Below are 22133 nucleotides of genomic sequence, written 5' to 3' on the forward strand. Positions count from 1 at the left end.
AAACTAAAACAAATAAGCTAATGTACCATTCCACAGGTCCCAAGTGGAATGATCGTCATTTTTTAATGAACACTAAGAGTCATTTTTTAATGAACACTAAGAGTCATTTTACAAATACTATTGCACTGAATTTAAAATAAAAAAGTTTTATATTTATTTATAAGGTAAGAAACATGTAATACAACTACTGTAATACTTATTTACAATGAACACATTACTGCACTGAAATGGTGCAGAAGTTAGATTATACTCACACACACACACACACACACACACACACACACACACACACACACAAATTTTCAGTGAACACATTACTGCACTGAAATTGTGCAGAAGTTATGTTGTACTTATATACAAATCAGTTGGTTTTCCTCAGAAATTCATCAATGGAGTAGAAGGAGTTGGCCACCAATAAATCCTTTAGGCTTCTCTTAAACTGAATTTCATTGGTTGTTAAGCTTTTTATGGCTGCTGGCAAGTTATTGAAAATGTGTGTTCCTGAATAATGCACACCTTTTTGTACAAGACTAAGTGACTTTAAATCCTTGTGAAGATTATTCTTATTTCTAGTATTGATTCCATGAATTGAGCTGTTGGTTTGAAAAAGTGATATATTTTTAATGACAAATAATATAATTTTGATGACTACTTTAGCAGAACCTGACTGAAAACCATGCAATACTCTGGTCATCTGAGGCTGTCAGAGGCACCGATGTTAATGTCCACATACTCATATAATACACAGAAACTGAAACTGAGGGAAGAAAAGCAGAAACAGAAATGCTGAACTCTGTTTTCAAATGTTCGTGTACAAACAGTAATTCTCACACCAATATAAAAATGAATGATAACAGATGTTTGTGTCACTGGCATTGAGAACCATCTGCTGTCACTGAAAGTGAATTCCTTTCAGACTAAGAATTAGCAACTGAGTTAGTTCTCTTTTAATCATAATGTTCTGTGTATCACTCGAACAAGAAACTGTGCCCAGCAACAAGGGGATTATCGGTCCACAAGAAGTGTAGCAGAAGTGATCCACAAAAATGTAATAGCCAAACCCATTGACTATACACCTGTTGTAGACTTTTAGAACATACTGTGAGCTCAAACAATGAGGTGTCTCTAACACAGTTACTACCTCCATGCCAACAAATGTGGATTCCAAAAACATCAGTCATCTTGTACTTCCCTCTTATGAATCAAGACCATCAGGTAGATGCACTATTTCTTGACTCATTTCCATATCAGTGATTATTAACAAAAGTATGATTTTAGGGGGTGTCAAGCAAAATTTGTGATTGGTTTGAGGAGATCTTGTTATGCAGTATGCAGCATGTTATCTTGGACCGAGAGTCATCAACAGACATAGAAGTAACTTCATGTGTTCTGAAGGTAGTATGCAGGGCTGTTGGTTTTCTTGTCGTATGTTAATGACCTGGCAGATAATATTAATGCTTTCCACTCCAATGGAGAGTGGTACTCGACATTGTGAATTTTGCTTTCCACTCTAATGCTAAGTCTCATTCAATATGATTTTTCGTTGTCCCCACGTACTCCATTTTCAAAACTGACTGTGCTTGGCATCAATGCTGCACAGTACTATTGTCTAGGGAATCCTGTATTAACTATGTGTTGAACTGCAGAAGTTGTGTTGAGAGAAAGATTGTAATTATAATGTACAAGTTAGTAGGTTAATATGGCTAGTTCTTCATGCATAATAATTTCTGAGGAAGAGATTATAGAGCTTTTAGAGGGTTGTTAGAGGACTGTCTAAGCAAAACTGAGAGTGAAAATGATTTTGATGATGAAAGTGGTTCAGTTAAAAACAATTTGAGTGAAATGACAATGGAAACAGTCCACCCTAAAATACTTTAAAAAACACACAATTAAAAATTTTGTATTTAATGCTTATGTAACTATACTTGAAGAAAAGCCCACTTTTTGTTGTAATATATAACCTAGCTGTTGGTCAGTGGCCTTACTGTGTCCTGCCCAGGCAATATATAGATGTTTAATAACCATGCATATAATCAATAGCAGGTTATCTGTTACCTCAGTCGGAATTACTCTCATCTCAATTCCAAAAATCTGTGTGCCTATGAGATTTCCATAACAATCACTCTCAGTTACCTAAAAAAATTAAATATCTTTGTGTCAGACTTTTTTGTGTAATTTTTCTTGCTTCCATATTGTTGTAAAATCCGCATAATCATGTTTTATGAGGTACTTTCATGTTTCATTTACTCTTTAAGTAATTTTATGAACAAATTAAGAGGTTCATAATTGGGGATGTGCCAGTATTATAAGATTGTGTAATTCAGCTCATAAAAGTTTGATAAATAAGAAAAGTTTCATCACATTATTTGTTTTTATATTGCATGCACTTGGACTGAGCAGGAGGGTGCAGTACCAAGCACACCTTTAGGAGGATGGCTGTTCACATCCCTGGTAGCCAAATCACAAATTATAGGTTTCTTTGAAAAGAGATGAAAACTGTGTTTCATCTCTAATGACCTGAGTGTCAATGGAACATTAAATCCTAACCTTTCTCCATATTTTATGCACTCCAAAGCCTTGTTATATGCCCTCCAAAGCCTTTTATAAATATTTCATTAAGCATTGTGGGTGCTCCACTTTTGATGTTGCAGTACAAGGAGGATATTCCTTTCATTATACTGATGTCTCATCACACTCATTTTACAGTCTCAGTATGGATATCTGTTGTCTCATTTATTTTATTCAAAAATCAGATTTCCACTGTATTACACCATGAAGGTCAGATAAATGTTGGGATCACATTTCTAATCACAACAAAAATGCTACAAATATCCCTCAAAGTTTTCACAAAATAATACAGATCTCTCTGAGCAATCTCCTTTAAGTTGTGTGTATAGCGGTGTATCATTTCTAAGTAAGGTTAAAAAAACTGTGTAATATGGGGTAACTCTTCCAACTCTCAAAGGATATTTTTGGTTCAGAAATGGGCAGTTCGGGCTATAAGTGGTGTAAGTTCATGAACCTCTTGTCAACTCCTGTTCATTAGTTTGGGCATTCTGGCATTGGCCACTACAAAGGTACGGACAAACTTTCAGGAAACATTCCTCACACACAAATAAAGAACAGATGTTATGTGGACATGTGTCCGGAAACGCTTAATTTCCATGTTAGAGCTCATTTTAGTTTTGTCAGTATGTACTGTACTTCCTCGATTCACAGCCAGTTGGCCCAATTGAAGGAAGGTAATGTTGACTTCTGTGCCTGTGTTGACATGCGACTCATTGCTCTACAGTACTAGCATCAAGCACATCAGTACGTAGCATCAACAGGTTAGTGTTCATCACGAATGTGGTTTTTCAGTCAGTGCAATGTTTACAAATGCGGAGTTGGCAGATGCCCATTTGATGTATGGATTAGCACGGGGCAATAGCCGTGGCGTGGTACGTTTGTATCGAGACAGATTTCCAGAACGAAGGTGCCCCGACAGGAAGACGTTCGAAGCAATTGATCGGCGTCTTAGGGAGCACGGAACATTCCATCCTATGACTCGCGACTGGGGAAGACCTAGAACGACGAGGACACCTGCAATGGACGAGGCAATTCTTTGTGCAGTTGATGATAACGCTAATGTCAGCGTCAGAGAAGTTGCTGCTGTACAAGGTAACGTTGACCACGTCACTGTGTGGAGAGTGCTACGGGAGAACCAGTTGTTTCCGTACCATGTACAGCGTATGCAGGCACTATCAGCAGCTGATTGGCCTCCACGGGTACACTTCTGCGAATGGTTCATCCAACAATGTGTCAATCCTCATTTCAGTGCAAATGTTCTCTTTACAGATGAGGCTTCATTCCAACGTGATCAAATTGTAAATTTTCACAATCAACATGTGTGGGCTAACAAGAATCTGCATGCTATTGTACAATCACGTCATCAACAGAGATTTTCTGTGAACGTTTGGGCAGGCATTGTTGGTGATGTCTTGATTGGGCCCCATGTTCTTCCACCTACACTCAATGGAGCACGCTATCATGATTTCATACGGGATACTCTACCTGTGCTGCTAGAACTTGTGCCTTTACAAGTACGACACAACGTGTGGTTCATGCACGATGGAGCTCCTGCGCATTTCAGTCGAAGTGTTTGTACGCTTCTCAACAACAGATTCGGTGACCGATGGATTGGTAGAGGCGGACCAATTCCATGGCCTCCACGCTCTCCTGACCTCAACCCTCTTGACTTTCCACGCTCTCCTGACCTCAACCCTCTTGACTTTCCACACTCTCCTGACCTCGACCCTCTTGATTTTCATTTATGGGGGCATTTGAAAGCTCTTGTCGACGCAACCCCGGTACCAAATGTAGAGACTCTTCGTGCTCGTATTGTGGACGGCTGTGATACAATACGCCATTCTCCAGGGCTGCATCAGCGCATCAGGAGGGATTCCGTGCGACGGAGGGTGGATGCATGTATCCTCACTAATGGAGGACATTTTGAACATTTCCTGTAACAAAGTGTTTGAAGTCACACTGGTACTTTCTGTTGCTGTGTGTTTCCATTCCATGATTAATGTGATTTGAAGAGAAGTAATAAAATGAGCTGTAACATGGAAAGTAAGTGTTTCCGGACACATGTCCACATAACGTATTTTCTTTCTTTGTGTGTGAGGAATGTTTCCTGAAAGTTTGGCCGTACCTTTTTGTAACACCCTGTATATTCTTTACTGTTGTTTCTTGTTAACAATATCAGCTTATTCCCAAGAATTAGCAGCTTTCACTCAGTTAATACTAGGTAGAAATCCAATCTGCTTGTGGATCACACTTCATTAACTCTAATGCAAAAAGGTATGCAGTATACTGCTGCATCCATTTTCAATAAGCTACCACAAGAACTGAAAAATCTTAACAGTAATCCACTCATTTTCAAATTGAAACTGAAGTTTTTCCTCATGGGTCACTCCATCTATTTTGTCAAGGAGTTTCTTGAAAAATTAAGCTGATTCCCATGTTATATTGTTGATTGCGTTTACTTAAACTTAGGGCTTGACTTTTTTTGGGTTCATAAACATTTTATTTTATCTGTTACTACTTTTATGTTGTAATTTCATGTACTGACACATTCCATGACCTTGGAGATTTCCTTCTTGATTTGGCCCTATGGAACTAGACGTGTAAATAAATAAATGCATGTTGAGATTGTATGTGCAGAGTGTAGCCGACATCTAACTGCCAACAATATTTTAACCTGTTGGAAGCAACCGTGTTTTCTTTCTTAGTAGTAGTGAGTAGTTTTTGTCTTCAGTATCTCTTGTAATTATCATGCAATAAATACTTTGATAATCTATGTTCCTGGCAATATGTTGTCAATGACTGTAGGTCCATCTCAAAGAGTTTCTGAGGAAACATTCCAGAGGGAAATGGATACAGTGGGTGTATAGAATCTTGTACTTTGTAAGAGGCCATAGTTCAAAATGGCAAATAAAGCAGCACGTCTTCAGTGAGACAAATAACACAGAAACTGGACAGTAACTGCTGGGGTTATGTAGTATGGTTTGATGAGTCAAGATATCACTTCATTGCAAATGATGCAAATAAAGTTCACCAATGGCTCAGTCTTCTAGCTCACCGTATAGGGCAGGTGTATTTAAGGTTGGACATGGTTCTGTGATGGTCTTTATTGTACTTGGGTCCATTCGTTCAGGTTATATGAACTTTCACCTACGTCTCCATGATTTTGCTGTGGATACTCCATTATCCATGGTGACATCAGGGTCGCATGCATACATAATTTTTTATGAGTATTCAAGCACCCTTTTCATATAAACTGGCCATCAAGGTCATCTGATCTTAATCTGATAGAACATGTCTGGTACTGTTTAGAGCAGCAGGTGAAATGTAGTAATTAACATCCTCTCAGTTTTTTTTTAAATCATCAGTCTTCTAACTGATTTTATGTATCCAACCATAAGTTCCTCCTTTGTGGTAACCTTTTTACCCCAGATTAGCACTTGTACTTGATGTCCTCAGTTTCTTGGATACTGTATATTCAAACCTCTGTCTTCTTGTACAGCTTTAATGCCCTGCATCTTCCCCAAATACTATGGAAGTTACTCCCTAATGTATTTAGCACATGTCCTATTATTCCCCCCCCCCCCCTCCCCCTTCTTGTCAATATTTTCCAGATGTTACTTGTCAACTCTGTGGAGAACCTTTTTGTTTCTTATTTTGTGTCCACCAAATTTTCAACTTTCTTTTATAGCAACACATATTGAATGCTTCAATTCTTTTCTGATTTTACTTCAGTTCATGACTCACTTTCATACAATGATTCCCTCAAAATGTACATTCTTAGAAATTTCTTCCTCAGATTAAGACCAGTATTTGTTAGTAGACTTCTTTTGGCAAAAAAAAAAAAAAAAAAAAAAAAAAAAAAAAAAAAAAAAAAAAATCCTCTTTGCCTGTGCTAATCTGCTCTTTATGTCCTCCTTGCTTCATCTGTTATTTGTTATTTTTCTTGCAAGACATCAGAGTTTGTTTACATCATTCTCTCCTATTTGTATGTTGAATTTATTGATAATATAAAATATACAGTAATATGTATTGAACAATTATTAATTGGGATGGACTGAGTAGTATTATAATTAAAAAATGCAATAAGTAATTAGTTGGAATAATTACCCATATGATCAACAGTAGTGTCAGGGAGCACACATTTCGAAATATATTGAAGAGAAGTACAGTTAAACCTTTGCATAAAAAAGGATCGAAAGAAGAGCTATCAAACTTCAGGCCCATATCACTAATACCAATTTTCAGTTAAATATTTGAACTTGTTTTGTTGACACAACTTGTTGATTATTTCACAAAGAATAATTTACTAGCAGAAACACAGCATGGCTTGAGAAAGCACCACAGTACCATTATGGCAATTACCAAATTTCTCCACAGGGTGTATGATGCCCTGGATGAGGGAATGCAGACAGCAGGGATATTTCTAGACCTTACTAAAGCATTTGGCTCAGTGAACCATGAGCTACTACTAAGTAAACTGGAAACTTCCAGTATAAATGCCACATCCATACAACTACTGATCACTTATCTAACCAATCGTAAGCAGTGTACAAAGCTGAGTTATGAAATTAATGGTCAGATCAAACATTTCCAATCCAGCTATGAAACAGTGAAACAAGGTGTACCTCAGAGCTCTGTATTGGGCCCTTTTCTTTTCCTGGTCTACATTAATGATTTAGAGGCACCTCTGTACTCCCAACTAGTAAGTTATGCAGATGATACCTCACTTTTGTTCTTTTGCAAATAAACTCATGACTTGACATTGGCCGCAACTGATGGCTTAAGTCAAATAACTACTTACTTCCATGATCAAGGTCTAAAAGTCAATATTAGCAAATCCCAGTTATTACCATTTAAATGTGATAATTCATGCCAAACCTGTTTTGATAGTATACGTGGCATCAAAAAAGTAGACACTGGCAAATGTAAATTTTTGGGGATATACCTAGATGAAAATCTTAGATAGGTAGAACATATCAATGTTGTATGCAATAAAATCAGCAGTTCACTGCACTTAATTAGCAAACTATCACAATTAGTCTCTGAACAAACATTAAAAACTGCTTATTATGGGACAATATTTACATATATTAATTGTGGAATAGAGGTATGGGGATGTGCTACTGATAGACACATGAACAGAATCCTAACACTGCAGAAAAGAGCAATCAGGTCCATGCGTCGACTAGGATACAGAGATTGATTTAGGGAAACCTTTGTACAACATAAATATCTAACAGTATACTCCTTGTATCTGTACAAATTAATAACATTCTTTGTGGACCGTAAAAATAATGAAGCTAAGTGCTCTGATGTGCATACCCATAACACAAGACAAAAAGATTTCTTTTTCAGAAACGGAACTAAACTAAAGACAACCGATCATAGTCCTTGGATAAATGGCCAGATATGTTTTAACAAACTGCCAAATGCTATAAGATGCCACAGAGGTAAAGTATTCAAAAGGGAATTAAAATCATTCTTAACACTCAAATGTTTGTACTCACTGAATGAATACTGATATTAAAATGTAGCTATCCTTAAATGTAGGCCTAACTTTTCTATCTATTGATGTACTATTCTGAGGTGATTGTAATATATATTATTTTTGCAACAACATGCTGTAAATTCAGATACCTATACTATGTAACAACTGTATGTTTCATTATGAAGTACTGTACCATATATTGCCAAGAGTGTCACCCTTAAGCGACTTCTTGTAAATATGAATTGCAAATTCGTACTGTTCGCACAAAAATTGTATAAAAATGCTATGACATTTGCAAAAGTCGCCAGTTGGTGACTATATGCAAAAAAAGACAATAAATAAATGTTAAATGTATTACTGCTATTTGTTCATGGAATTTAGACTCACTCATAATAGTCTTCATAACTTATTAACCTGTGTTATTACGAGTAAGATGTTTAATATTGAAAAGCTGATCACAACTGAGTTGGATAAATATGCATAAGAGTGAAATCTACTTTAGTGGTGATCTCTAAAATTATTTAAAGTTCATTTAGAGCACCAATTAAAAATCAACTGGGCAATTGAGAAGAAGAAGTCTCGAAATCTGGCAGAAAACTTAAAGGGATTCTGGTCGTATGCAAAGTACACCAGTGGCAAGAGGCAATCAGTACCTTAACTGCATGACAGCAATTGAAATGTTACTGATCACAGTGCCACTAAAGCAGAGTTACTGAACATGGTTTCCCAAAATTTCTTCACCAAAGAAGATGAATTAAATATTGCAGAATTTGAATCAAGAACAACTGCCAACATGAATAATTTAGACATTGCTGTCCTCAGTGTAGCGAAGCAGCTTAAATCACTTGATAAAGGCAAAGCCTCTTGTCCAGATCAGACCAGTTAGGTTCCTCTCAGAGTATTCTGATACAATAGCTCCATGCTCAGCACTCATATACAATCGCTCAGTCATTGAAAGATCCATATCTAAATAGTAGAAAGTTGCACAGGTCACACAAGTACTCAAGAAAGGAAATAGGAGTAAACTACCGAATTACAGACACACATTACTAATGTTGAGATGCAGTAGGATTATGGAGCGAATACTGTGTTCAGACATTATGAATTACCTCAAAGAAAACAACTTGTTGACAAACAGCTGGCACAGATTCAGAAAATACCATTCTTGTGAAACACCACTAGCTCATTATTCTCATGAAGTAATGGGTATTATTGACAGGGTTGTCAAACTGATTCCATATTTTCAGATCTCCAGAAGGCTTTTGACACCGCTCCTAGCACGCAATTTTTGCTCAAATTATGTGCCTACGAGTATCATCTCAGTTGAGTGATGAGATTTCCTGTGTGAAAGATTTGTGGTAATTGATGGAAAGTCATCGAGTAAAACAGAAATAATATCTGGCATTCCCCAATTAAATCTTATAGGCCCTCTGCTGTGCCTGGTGTACATAAACAATTTAGAAACAATCTGAGCAGCCCTCTTAGATTGTTGGAAGACGACGCTGTCATTTACCATATAGTAAAGTTGTCAGATGCTGAAAACCAACTGCAAGATGAGTTAGACACAATATCTATATGATGTGAAAAGTGGCAATTGACTCTTATGTAATGAAAAGTATAAAGTCATCCGCATAAGTACTAAAGGACTCTACTAAATTTTAATTACACGATAAATCACACAAATCTAAAGGCTATACATTCAAATAAACACATAGTTATTACAATTATGAATAAATTAAATTGGAACTTTCACTTAGGTAATGTTGTGGGGTAAATGAACAAAATACTGTGATTTATTGGCAGAAAACTTAGAAAATGCAACAGGTCTACTAAATAGACTGCCTACACTATGCTTGTCCTCTTTTGGAGTACTGCTGCATGGTGCAGGGTCCACTGGCAGAGGACAGCAGAAAAGTTCAAAGAAAGGCAGCTTGTTTTATATTATTGTGAGATAGGGGAGAGAGTGCCACGGATATAATTTGTGAATTAGGGGGGCCAGTCATTAAAACAAAGGCATTTTTTGTTTCTGCAGTATTTTCTTGTGAAATTTCAGTCACCAACTTCCTCCTCCAAATGCCAGAAAGTTTTAAGTATTTGTTTTTTCCTGTGTGCTGTTCGAGGGTGGAATGGTAGAGAAATAGATTGAAGGAGGTTCGATGAACCCTCTACCAGGCACTTAATTGTGACTAGTAGAGTTATAATGTAAATTTGGATGTAGATGTCGAAGAAGGTAAATAAGGCATAAAGAGTCAGCACCTGTCTACAATACAGATCAGTAGACATTGAGGGCCACCTCCGTTCAGGATGGACTGGCTGAGAGGGAGGTAGGGGTGGGTGTGGAGGGGAGTAAGTTGTTGATAGACTTCTCTGTTTCACAACAAAAGGTCCTGCACTTCCTTAAACAAGTTTCAATTCCTCATTGGCAAATTTAATTGAGCCACATTGTATGAAGGATAGCCATAAAGTTTTAGTTAATAATTATTACATAATTAATTTTGGTTTGTTTACAGTTACATGTCTGCAGTCTTCGTAAATACTGAAATTTCAGCACCATAGCAAGTGGCTAGAGGAGCATGAGTCTATCCTATGCAAGCCTTTTCATCTCCAAATAACTACTGTAGCCTACATCCATTGGAACCTGCTTTCTGTATTCATATATTGGTCTCCCTCTACAATTTTTACCCTCCGTACTTCCTTCCAATACTAAGTTCATGATTCTTTGGCGTCACAGAATGTAATGTATCCTATGGACTAATCAAGTCAAGTTGCACCACAAATTTCTTTTCTCTTCAATTCTATTCATTACCTCATTAATAGTTACATGATCTACCCAGCTAATGTCCAGCATTCTTCTGTAGCACTACATTTCAAAAGCTTCTATTCTCTTCCTGTCTGCACTGCTTATTGTCCACATTTCACTTTTTTAGAAGGCCATACTCAAGAAAAATGCATTTAGAAAAGATTTCCTAACACTTAAATTTATATTAGGTGTTAACAAATTCCTAGTTTTCAAAAATATGTCAATATTTCAGTATTTACGAAGACTGCAGACATGTAACTGTAAGGGTAGTTGATACTCACAATATAGTGGAGATGCTGAGTCACGGATAGGCACAACAAGAAGATTGTCGGAAAGGAAGCTTTCAGCCAACTAGGCCTTCATCGGAAGTAGACAACACACACACACACACACACACACACACACACACACACACACACAAGCACAGTCTCCACCTGCTGAGGCCACGTCTCAGGAGCCACAGAGACTGTGGTCCCTGTATGTGTGTTTCATTTGCATGTGTTTATCCTTTTCATAATATTTTCATATTCCGTCCTGTGTTTTCCATGGTGTTCTGTTTCAGAAATGCTAGCACACATTTTATATCCTCTCTACTTCTGCCATCATCAGTTACTTTGCTGCCCAAATAACAAAACTCATCTACTATTTTTTATGTCTTGTTTCTTAAACTAATTCCCTCAGCATCACCTGATTTAATTTGGCTATATTCCACTACCCCTGTTTTGATTTTTTTAGTTCTTCTGCATGAACTTTAATTCCCACTCTAAATTCTTATTTTGTTTCCTTTACTGCTTGCTCAGAGTACATATTGAAAAACATTGGGAATGGGCTACAACCCTATCTTACTCTCTTCTCAATTACTGCTTCCTTTTCACACCCTTTGACTCTTGTGACTACAACCTGGTTTCTGTATAAGTTGTGAATAACCTTTTGCTCCTTGTATTTTATCCCTGCTACCTTCAGAATTTTAAAGAGAGTATTCCAGTTAACATTGCCACAAGCCTTTATAAGTTTACAAACACTATAAACGTAGGTTTGCCTCTCTCTGTTCTATCTTTTAGGATAAGTTATACAGTCAGTACTACTCTGTGTGTTACTACATTTTCCAGTAACCAAACTGATCTTCCCCAAGATTCTCTTGTACACTTTTTTCCATTCTTCTCTAAATAATTGGTGTCACTATTAACTGATAGTTAAAAACTCACGCCTGTCGGCACCAGCTCTCTTTGGATTTGTATTAGTACACTTTTCTTGAAATCTTATGGTATTTCGCTTGTCACATAAACCTTGCACACCAGATGGAATAGTTTGTCATGGCTAGCTTTCCCAAGGCTATCAGTACTTCTGACAGAATGTTGTCTACTCCAGTGGCCTTGTTTCGACTCGCAGAATGTATACACCCTGGGAAACTCGGGAATTTTTTCATCCTGGAGAAAATCAGGAAAACCCAGGATTTTCTTAGAATTCCAGGAATCTGTCATTGTTTTAGCTTTCAGTTAAATTTTTGGAATTGTCATTGGTAAGAACCAATACGCTGAAAAAGAATATTACTATATACCGCCATTGCAGAATGATACTGCAGCAATAAACATAAACAAGAGAAAAAAAATGAACGTAGAACTCAGGTTGCATTGGAAATGTACCATATACAACACAAGCATCTGCCAACAGCAAAATGTGTCAGAAGCTTTAGGATGAAGACTATGCAATGCTTAGTAATAACAAACAGTTTCCGGTGAGTGTAATGTCACAACTATTTCATTGGACTCGTTTCAGCAGTTGCCAGCAAACTCAAACGCATGTGCAGTTGAATCGCATATGAGCAGTACCTTCTCCCACTTCTGGCTTCATGAACTGTTTCGGCAGTAGCAGCAAGTAGCCAGATGCCACCTGTAATTTTTTTCTGTTGTGTCCAAGCTGTCCAGTCTGAGTAGTAATGAGGAGGGTGGTAGTCTCCATGTGACCTGTGTTTACATTTAGTGATTTTGCCGTTTCCTCTTCATTGACAGCTCTCACATCAAATGAAAATGAAATGAATTTCTTTGGCCAGGAGCTACCCAGTTAATTAAAATTCATTTACATAATTACAGAGGACTAAAATGTATTATTAGTTTCAGATGTTATTTTATTTCCACCTTTTTAACAACTGAGCAATAATTGCCTTGCACAACAATGAAGTTTCTTTTGTTGGTTTGCTAAAGAAATGTGGCTTTTATTAATCATTTCTGCTGAGGCAGTCAGTTGATTTGAAATGAAGTGTTTCATTCCACACTATTGACTAGTTTCAACAGTTTGCTAAATTTCAAGTTGCATGTTTTCATCTTCTGGTACGTATGGTATTATGCCATAATAAAGCACCAAACATGAAATAATACAGTACTGGTACTCCAAGAAAATTTAGATGCCAAAAACTACAATGAGGAGCTTAATATCAGGTTGAGGCCCACTTCATTGTGAATATAGACATACAAATGTGCACTTTAGGCCAAATTATGCATTTTAGTATGGTTTACGAAATTCTGATGCTCTTGGATGTCTTCTTTCTTTTATGACATAATGTAAGGTCTCTTAATGTTTTACACATACAGACATATGGGCTTCCTACATCATCTAGTTGCACATTCGTAATAACACTGTTTTCTGGCACTCTCTGGGAACTGCTGAAACAAACGTATTTCACACACAGCCACAGGAAAAATCTTGTGAATGGTGGTTTGAAAAGCATTACTTTCAACATAAATTTTCTTTTACACAAGATGACTTATGATAAGTGCGAGAACGTGCAATGAATTTCTTAAATCATGAAGCATTTGATTCTGATTTAAAAAATCAACAATTTGAGGATGAGCCATTTAGTAGAATTTCTTGCCCAGAGCAGACGTTTCTGTCATTATTTAAAATTTTATAGGCACAGTTGTGTTGTATCTTTAAGTGTAATACCTGCAAAAAAAGGCCAATATTATACGTGAAAGCTTAGTTTCTTTTGCAGCTTATTAATTCTAGAGACCAATATTACAAGCAAAAGCTTTTCTTTTCTTGTAGCTACACAATGTATATTGATTTAAAGCATTAACTTTTCCTATTTGTGTGTTTACACTATTTAACAGTGATGTCGCTATTGGCTGTGATAACATCATGTGGCATGTGCTCTGAACATCCACCACCATCAGCTGGCGAGATAACGTGACATGACCTATGACTGGCTTACAAAAGTGCATGGCAATCTTAATTTCAATGCACCAGAAACTAGCATGCTGCACATCAAAGATCTTTGAACACATGCTGTTTCCTCTCTCCTGGGTTTTATTTTCTAATGTGCTGGGAAGTTCTATGCCGGTGTATAAAACCGTAACCACTCAAAAGATTAATAAGTTTTACAGTTCTGAAGGAAAGTATATTGTCACTTCACATGAAAAAGTGTATTTTTAACCATCAAATTTGGGGATTATTATTATTATTATTATTATTATTATTTCTTTCCTTTCTCAGACATCATGTCTGGTTAAAAATGGAAAGTGACATGGACCTTGATCAAGTGTGACTTCCTTTTAACTGTACGGTATATGTTACATTGCATTTAGGAACTTTCGGGTAATTGAACATGTATCAATAATTAGAGATTTCTGTAGTTGTATATATAAGTTCGGATGTAGCTGTATTGCGTTGATGTACTGGTGAATATTGCGTGGTATGACTCCTGCAGTTGATAGTATAATTGGTATAATGTCAACTTTATCCTGATGCCACATCTCCTTGACTTCCTCAGCCAGTTGGGTGTATTTTTCAATTTTTTTTTACCTGTTTTCTTCTGTATATTTGCTGTATTGGGTATGGATGTTTCGATTAGTTGTGTTAATTTCTTCATTTTATTGGTGAGTATGATGTCAGGTTTGTTATGTGGTGCTGTTTTATCTGTTATAATGGTTCTGTTCCAGTATAATTTGTATTCATCATTCTCCAGTACATTTTGTGGTGCATACTTGTATGTGGGAACGTGTTGTTTTATTAGTTTATGTTGTATGGCAAGTTGTTGATGTATTATTTTTGCTACATTGTCATGTCTTATGGTGTATTCTGTATTTGCTAGTAGTGTACATTCGCTTGTGATGTGATCTACTGTTTCTATTTGTTGTTTGCAAAGTCTGCATTTATCTGTTGTGGTATTGGGATCTTTAATAATATGCTTGCTGTAATATCTGGTGTTTATTGTTTGATTCTGTATTGCAATCATGAATCCTTCCGTCTCACTGTATATCTTGCCTTTTCTTAGCCATGTGTTGGATGCGTCTTGATCGATGTGTGGTTGTGTTTGATGATACGGGTGCTTGCCATGCAGTGTTTTCTTTTTCCAATTTACTTTCTTCGTATCTGTTGATGTTATGTGATCTAAAGGGTTGTAGAAGTGGTTATGAAATTGCAGTGGTGTAGCCGATGTATTTATATGAGTGGTTGCTTTGTGTATTTTGCTAGTTTCTGCTCATTCTATAAAGAATTTTCTTAAATTGTATACCTGTCCATAATGTAGGTTTTTTATGTCGATAAATCCCCTTCCTTTCTGCTTAATGTGAATCTTTCTGTTGCTGAATGTATGTGATGTATTCTATATTTGTGGCATTGTGATCGTGTAAGTGTATTGAGTGCTTCTAGTTCTGTGTTACTCCATTTCACTATTCCGTATGAAACGGTCAATATTGGTATAGCATAAGTATTTATAGCTCTTGTCTTGTTTCTTGCTGTCAATTCTGTTTTCAGTATTTTTGTTAGTCTTTGTCTATATTTTTCTTTTAGTTCTTCTTTAATATTTGTATCATCTATTCCTATTTTTTGTCTGTATCCTAGATATTTATAGGCATCTGTCTTTTCCATCGCTTCTATGCAGTCGCTGTGGTTATCCAGTAAGTAATCTTCTTGTTTAGTGTGTTTTCCCTTGACTATGCTATTTTTTTTTACATTTGTCTGTTCCGAAAGCCATATTTATATCGTTGCTGAATACTTCTGTTATCTTTAGTAATTGGTTGAGTTGTTGGTTTGTTGCTGCCAGTAGTTTTAGATCATCCATGTATAGCAAATGTGTGATTTTGTGTTGGTATGTTCCAGTAATATTATATCCATAATTTGTATTATTTAGCGTGTTGGATAGTGGGTTCAGAGCAAGGCAGAACCACAAAGGACTTAATGAGTCTCCTTGGTATATTCCACGCTTAATCTGTATTGGCTGTGATGTGATATTATTTGAATTTGTTTGGATATTAAGTGGGGTTTTCCATTGTTTCATTACTATGTTTAGGAACTATCAATTTAGGATCTACTTTGTATATTTCCAATATTTGTAGTAACCATGAGTGGGGTACACTATCAAAAGCTTTTTGATAATCAATGTATGCATAGTGTAGTGACTTTTGTTTAGTTTTAGCTCGATATGTCACCTCTGCATCTATTACCAGTTGCTCTTTACTTCCTCGTGCTCCTTTGCAGCAGGCTTTTTGTTCTTCATTTATAATTTTGTTCTGTATTGTATGTGTCATTAATTTCTGTGTAATGACTGAAGTTAATATTTTGTATATTGTTGGTAGGCATGTTATGGAGTGATATTTTGCTGGGTTTGCTGTGTCTGCTTGATCTTTAGGTTTCAGATAAGCTATTCCTTCTGTAAGTGTATCGGGGACTGTGTATGGGTCTGCAATGTAACTGTTAAATAGTTTATAATAGAGGGAAACATTCCACGCAGGAAAAATATATCTAAAAACAAAGATGATGTGACTTACCATACGAAACCGCTGGCAGGTCGATAGGCACACTGTCTATCGACCTGCCAGCGCTATCGTATGGTAAGTCACATCATCTTTGTTAAATAGTTTAGTTAGATGTGAATGTGTTGAGGTGAACTTCTGTAGCCAGAAATTTGCTATTTTATCATTTCCAGGGGCTTTCCAATTGTGTGTAGAATTAATTGCTCGGGTGACTTCATGTTGCAAAATTATCACTTTAGGCATTTGTGGTATCATCTTGTATGTGTCTGTTTCTGCTTGTATCCACCGTGCATGTCTGTTATGTTGTACCGGGTTTGACCATATGTTGCTCCAAAAGTGTTCCATGTCTGTTATGTTTGGTGGATTGTCTATTTTAATGTGTGTGTGTTATCTATTGTCTGGTAAAATTTCTTTTGGTTTGTGTTGAATGTTTGGTTTTGTTTCCTTCTATTTTCACTTTTTTTGTATCTTCTAAGTCGTTTGGCCAATGCTTGTAATTTCTGATTCTTTTCATCTAATTGCTCTATCGCTTCTTGTTGTGAGATTTTACCTAACCTTTTCATTTTTTGTCTGATATTTCATTTCTTATAAATTGTGTTAGCTGTCTGATGTCTTTTCTCAGTTTCTCTATTCTGATCTGTAGCCTGTGTTGCCATGCTGGTTTTGTGGGCTTCTTCTGTGTGTTGGTTGGTTCTGATCTCTGCCTAGTGTGTATATTTAGTGTAGTGAGTGCTCCTATATAAACCAGTAGTTGCAACTCTTCCCTAGTTGTATTTTCATTTATTTTGTTGTGTATGATTGTGTTGATAGTTGTTATTGTTGTTTCGACTTGTGGGTTATTTGGAGGTCTATGTAAGAATGGTCTAATGTCTGTATTTGTGTCTTTGTATTCTACACTCCTGGAAATTGAAATAAGAACACCGTGAATTCATTGTCCCAGGAAGGGGAAACTTTATTGACACATTCCTGGGGTCAGATACATCACATGATCACACTGCCAGAACCACAGGCACATAGACACAGGCAACAGAGCATGCACAATGTCGGCACTAGTGCAGTGTATATCCACCTTTCGCAGCAATGCAGGCTGCTATTCTCCCATGGAGACGATCGTAGAGATGCTGGATGTAGTCCTGTGGAACGGCTTGCCATGCCATTTCCACCTGGCGCCTCAGTTGGACCAGCGTTCGTGCTGGACGTGCAGACCGCGTGAGACGACGCTTCATCCAGTCCCAAACATGCTCAATGGGGGACAGATCCGGAGATCTTGTTGGCCAGGGTAGTTGACGTACACCTTCTAGAGCACGTTGGGAGGCACGGGATACATGCGGACGTGCATTGTCTTGTTGGAACAGCAAGTTCCCTTGCCGGTCTAGGAATGGTAGAACGATGGGTTCGATGACGGTTTGGATGTACCGTGCACTATTCAGTGTCCCCTCGACGATCACCAGTGGTGTACGGCCAGTGTAGGAGATCGCTCCCCACACCATGATGCCGGGTGTTGGCCCTGTGTGCCTCGGTCGTATGCAGTCCTGATTGTGGCGCTCACCTGCATGGCGCCAAACACGCATACGACCATCATTGGCACCAAGGCAGAAGCGACTCTCATCGCTGAAGACGACACGTCTCCATTCGTCCCTCCATTCACGCCTGTCGCGACACCACTGGAGGCGGGCTGCACGATGTTGGGGCGTGAGCGGAAGACGGCCTAACGGTGTGCGGGACCGTAGCCCAGCTTCATGGAGACGGTTGCGAATGGTCCTCGCCGATACCCCAGGAGCAACAGTGTCCCTAATTTGCTGGGAAGTGGCGGTGCGGTCCCCTACGGCACTGCGTAGGATCCTACAGTCTTGGCGTGCATCCGTGCGTCGCTGCGGCCCGGTCCCAGGTCGACGGGCACGTGCACCTTCCGCCGACCACTGGCGACAACATCGATGTACTGTGGAGACCTCACGCCCCACGTGTTGAGCAATTCGGCGGTACGTCCACCCGGCCTCCCGCATGCCCACTATACGCCCTCTCTCAAAGTCCGTCAACTGCACATACGGTTCACGTCCACGCTGTCGCGGCATGCTACCAGTGTTAAAGACTGCGATGGAGCTCCGTATGCCACGGCAAACTGGCTGACACTGACGGCGGCGGTGCACAAATGCTGCGCAGCTAGCGCCATTCGACGGCCAACACCGCGGTTCCTGGTGTGTCCGCTGTGCCGTGCGTGTGATCATTGCTTGTACAGCCCTCTCGCAGTGTCCGGAGCAAGTATGGTGGGTCTGACACACCGGTGTCAATGTGTTCTTTTTTCCATTTCCAGGAGTGTATATATGTCAGCTGAAATTTTTCTTCTATATCTAAATTGTGTGTCACTTTGTGTTCTATTTGTGCTTGTTCTGGTGGCTGTCTTAAGATTCGTTTTCCTCTGATTGTTTAATTGATGTGTTTTGTTCTTTGTTTGTTTGCTCTGGGATGTTTGAGTCCATTACTGTATTTTCTTCTTCTTCTTCTTCTTCTGATTACACATTATTTTGTTCCAGTATTTGTTGTACTTGTTGTTTGATGTTTTCTAATTCTGACTGGGGTATCCTGTTATTTTTGATTATTACATGGATCTGATTAGCTAGTCGTTGTTCTGTTAAAAATTTTAATTCTGGGTATCTGGTAATAAATGTTGTGTATACTTGTGATCTGTATCCAGTTGTGTTGGTTCCTAAGTTTGTTGCTTGGTAATAACAGAACATGAGGTGTCGGTTAACTTCATCTGACCATCTCATCCTCTGTCTTTGTTTTCCTTCTAGAATGGTTGCAGGAAGCATATCCTGCAAAACACCTCTATTTGGATTTAAATCATTTTTCATGTGGCTAGCAGTGTCGTTACCATTGTGGACGGGCATAGGGTTCAAGTGTGGTCCCCTACCATGACAGCGTTTGTCCGAGGCTTCATTAGTTCTGTCCTGAACCAACTAATCACACTAAAAGGGGGGTTAGCCCTATTAGTGGTTTGTTCTTTTCATCGCCTTTTATGACTGGCAGAACATACCGGAGGCCTATTCTTTTCCCGGGCCTCCACGGGGTTTATTATTTTTATTATTATTCTCCCCCCCCCACCCCCCCTCGCTTGTCTGTATGTACACTCTGACCCTTATCTCCCATCTCATTTTCATCCTCTTCCCTTTCTATAATACGTATTCCTACAGCTGTTTCTGTTTTGTCCCAAGTTCTCTATAATTTTGCTACAGGCAGTATCTGTCTTTCTTCTGGTTATACATGCTTCAACAGCCTCGCATTTGTTCTCTAGCCATTCCTACATAGCCATGAACTTCCTGTCAACTTTATTTTGTTAGACATCTGTATTCCCTTTCACCTGTTTCATGTGCTGCTTTTTATATTTTCTCTTCTCAGCAATTAAATTATATATCTTTTTTGATATAGAAGGGTTTCTGCTAGGTCTTGGTTTTTACCGCTTTGATCCTCTGCTTCCTTCATTATTTCATATCTCAAAGCTGCCCATCTGTCTTCTACTGTATTCCTTTCTCCTGCTGCAATCAGTGGTTGTCTAACGCTCCCTCTGAAATTCATCTCCGTAATTTCCTACCGTTCTGCAATGCTGTAAATTTTAATCTACAATTCATAACCAATAATTATCGTCAGAGTCTACATCTGCCCCTGGCAATGCCGTACAGTTTCAGATCTGGTCCCAAAATCTCAGTCTTACTGTTATCTAATCATTCTGAAACATTCCAGTGTGTTCTGGTTTAGTTTCTCCATATTTACAACCTTCTCTCATGATTCTTAAAACAAGTGAAAAATAACTTACGCTCTGTGCAAAATTCTACCAGGAAGGTTCCTCTTTCATTTCCACATTCCAGTCCATGTTCGCCTGCTACTTTCGCTTTTCTTACTACCTAATTCCAGTCACCAATCACTATTAAATTATCATGTCCTGTAACACTCTGAATAATTTCCCTTATCTCATCATACATTCTCAGACACGGGATGAGTTGGTTAAGTTTGCAAGCTGCTGGAAATTGCACTGACTAGTGTCAAATGATTGGCAGCTGCTGTGAATCAGTGTACTGGAAGAGCTTTCAAGAGTCATGTACCTATGATACCGGTCCCTGAGGTGTACCCGAAGTACCCTCTCCTGTACATCCTGTGTCCTCTGCAGAAAGTACAGGATCTGTCCTTACTCATCCACTTGACTACAAGTGGTGTGTCAGTGGTAGAGCTAGGCGTCCTGTACAGGGTAGAGGATGGATGGGGACCAAGGAGAACTCGGGGTTTTGTACTGGCCCTCTTACCAACAAGTTTTAGGTGCTGTCTTTAACTGAAACTGAGCTCATGAGACTCACTTCACCTGTTTCAAGGTAACCTGTTTTGTCCAGTGTCAAGAGGAGGCAAACGCAGAAAGGCAGGGGTCTTACTAATCATCGACAGTTCAAACATAGGATGAATGACAGTACCCCTTAGGGAAATGGCAGCAAGGGGCAGGAAAGGAGACCAGGTGCACTCAGTGTGTATGCATGGGGTGTCATTCATCATGTTGAAGAGGCTGTTCTGGCAGCCATAGCCATTGAGGGAACAGGGTGGAAGAAACTGCAGATTGTGACACATATTGGAATAAATCATGCCTGTCGTCTGAGATACGAGATCATACTTGGGTCATTCCAGTGACTGGCAGGGAAGGTTGGGAAGACCAGCCTTGTGTGTGGAGTTTCAACAAAGCCCATAATTTGCAGCATTGTCTCCGGAACGTTTGATTCTTAATCAAATGGAAGGACTGAAGGAGAGACTCTTTATGTGCTATGACGAGGCAGGTTGCGGCTTCCTGGACCTTGGCTATAGGTTTGAGAACTGTAGGGTCCCCCTAAATGGGTAAATTGTACACTACACAACAGAGGCTGCAATTCAGGTAGCTGACTATGAGGGGTGCACACAAGGTTTTTTTTAGATTAGGCAACTCTCCACCTAATCCAGATAGCGATAGCTGTAGGAAACCTTGAAGTATCAGTGTAATGCTGAAAGAAATGTCTCACACAGGTGGAAATATTAAAAACCTAATGGTTAATTGGCGAAACATTCCCAACAAAGAGCCAGAGTGTGAAGTGCTCATGAAAAGCAGTGAAACTTGCATAATGCTAGGTACAGAAAGTTTGTTGAAACCTTGAATGGATAACCATGAGATTTTTGGGGAAAATTTAAGTGTATATCGAAAGGGTAGGCAAATGGGGAATGGAGGTAGTGTATGTCACAGCAGACAAGAAAGTCAGATCCTGGCCATAAATTGATGATTAGGTCCTTCTATCGTCCACCAGACTCATCTCTTGATGTAACTGAAAACTTTAGAGAGAACCTCAGTTCTTTTGTACATAAGTTCACATTTTAACGGTGATCGTTGGTGGAGATTTTAAACATCCAACAATTAATCAGGAAAATTCCTTTTTTGTTGGTGGTGGCCATGATAAGACATCCTGTGAAACATTACTAAATGCTGTCTCTGAAAGCTATGTGGAACAGATAGTTATCAACCCCA

At 38.5% G+C, this 22133-nt stretch overlaps 1 protein-coding gene across 3 annotated transcripts in view; it reads left to right on the forward strand.

Annotated features, from left to right (window-relative positions):
* The window catches only part of LOC124544629 (E3 ubiquitin-protein ligase FANCL), a 112151-nt gene that overhangs the window by 81537 nt on the left and 8481 nt on the right, over window positions 1–22133 (forward strand). The window contains exon 10 of one of the 3 annotated variants that reach the window (XM_047123236.1): window positions 7924–8114. The exons of the other annotated variants lie outside the window; for them this stretch is intronic. The gene's annotated coding sequence lies outside the window, so the exon portion shown is untranslated. Of the gene's footprint in view, window positions 1–7923; window positions 8115–22133 lie in introns of those variants that run through there. 3 annotated transcript variants of the gene reach the window in all.

Source organism: Schistocerca americana, chromosome 8 (genome assembly GCF_021461395.2).
Source record: "Schistocerca americana isolate TAMUIC-IGC-003095 chromosome 8, iqSchAmer2.1, whole genome shotgun sequence".
NCBI classification, from domain to species: Eukaryota; Metazoa; Arthropoda; class Insecta; order Orthoptera; family Acrididae; genus Schistocerca; species Schistocerca americana.